This window comes from Panthera tigris, chromosome A1 (assembly GCF_018350195.1).
Source record: "Panthera tigris isolate Pti1 chromosome A1, P.tigris_Pti1_mat1.1, whole genome shotgun sequence".
Classification (NCBI taxonomy): domain Eukaryota; kingdom Metazoa; phylum Chordata; class Mammalia; order Carnivora; family Felidae; genus Panthera; species Panthera tigris.
Window position 1 is genome coordinate 70,530,192 of NC_056660.1, and position 6,436 is coordinate 70,536,627.

The window sequence follows — 6,436 nt, forward strand, 5'->3', positions numbered from 1 at the left end:
CCCCAAGAAAACTTTCTTGAATTTGAAAAAGAAATGGAGTAGAAGAAACAAGATATGGAAAAAGAAGGCAAGGGAGGGTACCACATAGGTAAAGACTCAGGCTCAGATTCATCTCCAGAACACTCCGGAACATCAGTCACCACCTTAGAACTTGTCTCACCCCAAGGGAAAGGAATTGGCTGTGGTCCATCCAGGGAATGCCATACTTTCAAGCATTTCTGGCTCTCCTTATAGCAAAGCAACTCCAGGGCCCATGTATGTTCCCCTAAAACACGGTTCCTCAAGTTTTTGCTCACGATAACACCCTTAGTTAAACTTCTTCATTTAAGAAACTAAACTGCTTCAGCAGTTTTTCCCCTAATCACTTTCTGTGAAATTTTATTGCTGTAACTATACCATATGTCTGGTTATGTACTATATTTATATCCGTATTTGCTTTTTTAAAAAATGTTTATTTATTTATTTTGAGAGAAAAAGAGGGAGACAATCCCAAGTAGGCTCCAAGCTGTCAGCACAGAGTCTGAAGTGGGGCTCAGTCTCACAACCATGAGATCATGACCTGAGGTGAAATCAAGAGTCGGCTGCTTAACCGACTGAGCCACTTGGGCACCCCTTTTTATCTGTACTTTATACATAAAAAGAGTACAATTATTTTTCTCCCCAAGGACCAATTATTGCCCACAGTGAGAATGCATCCTCTAAAGCTTGCAGGGATGAATTGTTAACAACAAAGTGTTTAGTTGCTGGCCATTGAGTGCATAGGACTGGGAAAAGGGATCCCAAGGGATATGGATGGGTCACCAACAGTTTTGCCACACAGTTGTTTTAAATATTTGTGTAGTTTATGGTTGTTATTTTGTGGGAGGGTTAGTCCAATACAAGCTATTTGGTCATGGCCGGAGCCAGAAGGCCCTCCTTTCTCTTTATTTCTAATAGTAGAATGAAAAGTATTTCATAAGCATCAGCAAGCAAGTAAGGGAGGTACAATCTTCTTTTTTACTTTGCATTCTCAATATGTCAAAAATTATTGTGGCTAAGCACTTCTTTTAATCTCTTAAGGGAGCCTGAGTTATGAAGGGCAATAATTATGCATTTGCTTATTTGAAGGGGAGCACTAGCTGAAATGTTAGCAGACTAATGTTTGGTGGTGGAGGAACGTGACTCAGCGTCACTGCTTCTCTGAAGCTTTATCATTGAGACCTACAATTTTAATGGTTAAGAATTCTAATTTTACCCCTCACTGGTTGTGTGACTTGGGCACAGTAATGGATTTGAGTTAATGACTAAAGGAAGGTCACTCAGTGGATTTTATTTCTGTATTAAACAAAGGACTATATCCAGTCAGAATGTGGCCCTGATTGGTATATCCTGTCTAGCTTTTTAAATTAAAAAAAATGTTTTTTAATGTTTTTATTTATTTTTGAAGGAGAGAGAGAGAGCATAAGCGGGGGAGGAGCAGAGAGGGAGGGAGACACAGAATCCGAAGCAGGCTCCAGGCTCTTAGCTGTCAGCACAGAGCCTGATGCGGGCTCGAGCCCATGAACTGTGAGATCATGACCTGAGCCGAAGTCGGATGCTCAACTGATTGAACCACATAGGCGCCCCTTAAATTAAAAAAAAAAAACTTTTTTTATTTTGTCCAACTTTTATATTGTATTGGTGAGAGAGTGTATGTATCTTGTTTTGCAATGGGACAAGGCACAGTGTGTTCATTGGCAATGTATACAATTGTTCCTCAATGCCTTGAGGAACAAAGTTGTTGTATAGTATGTGTATGTATGTTCTAGTTACACAAATTAGTCAAATATAGTATGTCAAACTGCTGCAGTGCTATTGATATACAAGAGTAGGCTTTGTGTACTTAGCACTGCTTGAGGCATTTCAGTGTGGAGTGGCATATCTACGTATATGTTATGTATGTGCAGCAATCAGTTTGCCTACTTGTTAGATACTTTGGTGAGATTCATTCAGGAGGCCAAAAGTACTGGTTAAATTTATTTTCTTTCAGTATCTGGTTTTTGGTTATGTGCACTCTTGTTTTTATTAACAAAAAAATGAGTATATCATTAGGAAGAGAGAGAACCCAAGCTGTATCCAGTGATTAGTAGTAAAGAGTATCCACTGAAACTGGATATGCAAATAAGCTTTCTTAGACTGTGCAACTAAATGTTATTCATTTATTCATTTTAATTTGAATTTTGCAAATAAAAGTATCTTTTAAGAAGTATGGCATTCATCCAGAGGACTTAAAAAAAGTAAGTGTACTGTTTGATTTTAACAAAGTAAACACACCTATGTAACCAATGCCCAGATCAAAAAGAGGATATTTTCAGAACAGCAGAAACTCCTCCTTGGCTCCCTCTCAGTTACTGTTACCCCAAGGGTAACCACTACCCTGGCTTCTTTCTTAATTTTTTTTTAATGTTTATTTATTTTTGAGAGAGACAGAGCATGAATGGGGGAGGGGCAGAGAGAGAGGGAAACACAGAATCTGAAGCAGGCTCCGGACTCTGAGCTGTCAGCGCAGAGCCCAACACGGGGTTTGAACTCATAAACCATGAGATCATGACCTGAGCTGAAGTCAGCTGCTTAACTGACTGAGCCACCCAGGCACCTTTGACTTCTAACATCATAGAATTGTTTTGCCTGGTTTAATATAAATGGTATCACATTGTATGCTCACTTTGTGTCTGGCTTCTTTTGTTCAGCTCAATGTTTGTGAGATTTGTTGCCTATTGTATATAGCAATAGTTCATTCATGCTCCATGAAAACCTTAAACATACACAAAAGCATACATAATAGTATGGTGAACCCTCATTTCCTAATCAGCTTCAACAGTTATCAACTCATGGTCAATCTTGTTTCAGTTTTCCTCCCACCTGCCGTCCTCAACTCCAGATTATTATGAAGTAAAACATATATGTGTGTGTGTGTGTGTGTGTGTGTGTGTGTATACATATACATATATATATGTACACACACACACATATTTGTATTTATTTTTTAAAATTTGTTTTTACATTTTACTTATTTTTGAGAGAGAGAGAAAGAGAGAGACAGAGACAGAGCACAAGTGGGGGAGGGACAGAGAGAGAGGGAGACACAGAATCCGAAGCAGGCTTCAAATTCTGAGCTGTCAGCACAGAACCTGATGCGGGGCTCAAACTCACAAACTGTGAGAGCATGACCTGAGCCGAAGTTGGATGTTTAACCGACTGAGCCATCCAGGCGCCCCACATGTATATATATTTTAATGTTTATTTATTTTGAGAGAGAGTGTGTGTGTGTGCATGTGAGTAGGGGAGGGGATAGAGAAAGGAAGAGAGAGAACCCAAACAGGCTCTGTGCTGTCAATGCAGAGTCTGATGCAGGACTCAGTCTCACGACCCTGGGGTCATGACCTGAGCCAAAATCAAGAGTCGAACGCTTAACCAAACTGAGCCACCCAGGCACCCCAAAAGAATGGCTTCTTAATGCCCTTTGAAAATCACACACTGGAGTCTGTGTTTAAGGGACTCTGAGGCAGAGCTGAGAGATAGAAATGTTTCTGGGGCAGAAAACAGGAAGTTTGTGGTGGGTCCCAAAAGGAAAAAGAGTGAATGTACTCTAAGCCCCAAAGGAAGCAAGGCAGGAGGCAGCTACAGGAAAGGTGGCACCAGCCACTTGGTCACAGGGAGAATGTGATTGGAGGATGCACAGAGAAGCCAAATAGTTGAGGGGGGTTGCGACTCCAGAGTGGACCGCAAAACAACACTTAATGGCAGAGGCACCTTTGGTCAGGATGAAGACAGTGAGAGCCCACAGGAATCCCTGAGGCAGGGAACCTCCAGGGGCCGTGGAGATTCCCAGGTCCCTCCTGCTTCTCCAAGGGTGCCCAGCTCCCACTGGGCACCCAGCAGGGATGGAGAGAACAGCAGTCCTGAAGTGTCAGATCCCAGAAAGATTGGCTTCACTTTTTATTTGGACTTTTTTTCGCCTTTGTCCCTGTGTTCCTGTACTAGTCAATTTGGATTCTATTCCCTATGGTTTTATCTTAGTGTGAGCCTTTATTCTGTCCTACTATTGATTTTAGCCATTTCATTTTCTCAAGTCCTTCTTGCTTCTATCTATGCCTTCCCTCACAAACGATGGTATTATGTGGATCTTGTGGCTTCTCATGTTTTTTTTTCCTATCCACTTCTATTTTGGCATTTTGGCAATGTATGTCACTATGTGATAAATGTCATAAAAGAGATCTTATCAGAGTGAAGAGGAAGTAACAATTATGGCTAGAGAAATCTAGTACGATTTTACAGGGTAGGTAACATCTGAGACGGGTCTTGAAGAATAGACAGTAATTCAGTAGATGTGCTAAATAACTTATACAAAAAACAATCCAGTGAAGAAATGGGTAAAAGACATGAACAGACACTTTTCCAAAGAAGACATCCAGATGGCTAACAGACATGTGAAAAGATACTCAACATCACTCATCATCAGGGAAATACAAATCAAAACGAGATACCACCTGATACCTGTCAGAATGGCTAAAATTAATAACTCAGGAAACAACAGATGTTGGTGAGGATGTGGAGAATGGGGAGCCCTTTTGCACTGCTGGTGGGAATGCAAACTGGTGCAGCCACTCTGGAAAACAGTATGGAGGTTCCTCAAAAAATTTAAAAAGAGCTACCCTATGACCCAGCAATTGCATCACTAGGTATGTATCCAAAGAATACAAAAATGCTGATTTGAAGGTGCACATGCAACCCAATGTTTATGGTGGCACTATCAACAATAGCCAAAGTATAGAAAGAGCCCAAATGTCTATCAACTGACTAATGGATAAAGAAGATGTGAGACACACACACACACACACACACACACACACACACACACACACGTCATACAGTGGAATATACTTGGCGATCAAAAAGAATGAAATCTTGCAATTTGCAATGATGTGGTTGGAACTAGAGTGTATTATGCTAAGCGAAATAAGTCAGAGAAAGACAAATATCACATGATTTCACTCATGTGGAATTTAAAAAACAAACAGATGAACATAGGGGAAGGGAAGGAAAAATAACAGAGCGGGAGGCAAACCATAACAGAACAAACTAAGGTTGCTGGAGGAGAGGTGGGTGGGAGGATGGGCTAAGTGGGCATTAAGGAAGGCACTTGTTGGGTTGAGCACTAGGTGTTATATGTAAGTGATGAATCACTAAATCCTACTCCTGAAACCAATGCCACACTGTATGTTAACTAACTTGAATTTACTTTTTTTAAATTTTTTTTAACGTTTATTTATTTTTGAGACAGAGAGAGACAGAGCATGAACAGGGGAGGATCAGAGAGAGAGGGAGACACAGAATCTGAAACAGGCTCCAGGCTCTGAGCGGTCAGCACAGAGCCCGACGTGGGGCTCGAACTCACGGACCGTGAGATCATGACCTGAGCCGAAGTCGGACACGTAACCGACTGAACCACCCAGGCGCCCCTTGAATTTACGTTTTTAAGTTTATTTATTTAGGGGCACCTGGGTGGCTCAGTTGGTTACGTGTCTGACTTTGGCTCAGGTCATGATGTCACGGTTTGTGAATTCAAGCCCTGCATCAGGCTCTCTGCTATCAGCGCAGAGCCCGCTTCAGATCCTCTGTCCCCCTCCCTCTCTACCCCTTCCCTGCTCACTTGTGCACGCTCTCTCTCTCTCAAAGAGAGCATGCATGCAAGCATGCGTAAGTAGGGGAGGGCAGAGAGAGAGAATCCCAAGCAGACTCAGGCTGTGAACACAGAGTCTGACTCTGGGCTCGAACTCACAAACTGTCAGATCATGACCTGAGTTGAAATCAAGAGCCAGATGCTTAACTGACTGAGCCATCCAGGTGCCCCAACCAATTTGAATTTAAATAAAAAAATAATAAGTCAGTGATCAACAATTTCAAATTATATATACAGGTTAAGCTGAAAGTACTCTAAAGCAAAGCATTGGATTTAGCAGTTAGGAGGTCACTAAGGATTCTCAGTGATTTCATTTGCTTCATTTTCCTTCAGATACTTAGAGATTGTTACAATTTTTTTTAAAAAAAAATTATTTATTTATTTTGAGAGAGAGAGGGAGAGAGAGAGCATGTGGGGGGAGGGGCAGAGAAAGAGGCGGGAGAGAATCCCAAGCAGGCTGTGCGCTGTCAGTGCAGAGCCTGATGCAGGGCTCCATCTCACAAACCATGAGATCATGACCTGAGTTGAAATCAACAGTCGGATGCTTAACCATCTGAACCACCCAGGATCCCCAAGGTTGCTAAAATTTAATCCTGTTTTAGGGGCACCTGGGTGGTTCAGTAGGTTAAGTGTCCAACTTTGGCTCAGGTCATGATTTCATCATAGTTCCTGAATTGGAACCCCGCGTCAGGCTGTCTGCTATCAATGCAGAGCCTGCTTGAAATTTTCTGCCCC

The 6,436-nt window shown here is 41.8% G+C and overlaps 1 protein-coding gene across 1 annotated transcript in view; it reads left to right on the forward strand.

Annotated features, from left to right (window-relative positions):
- The window catches only part of PCCA (propionyl-CoA carboxylase subunit alpha), a 477,968-nt gene that overhangs the window by 36,772 nt on the left and 434,760 nt on the right, over positions 1-6,436 (forward strand). The gene's annotated exons all lie outside the window — the stretch shown is intronic.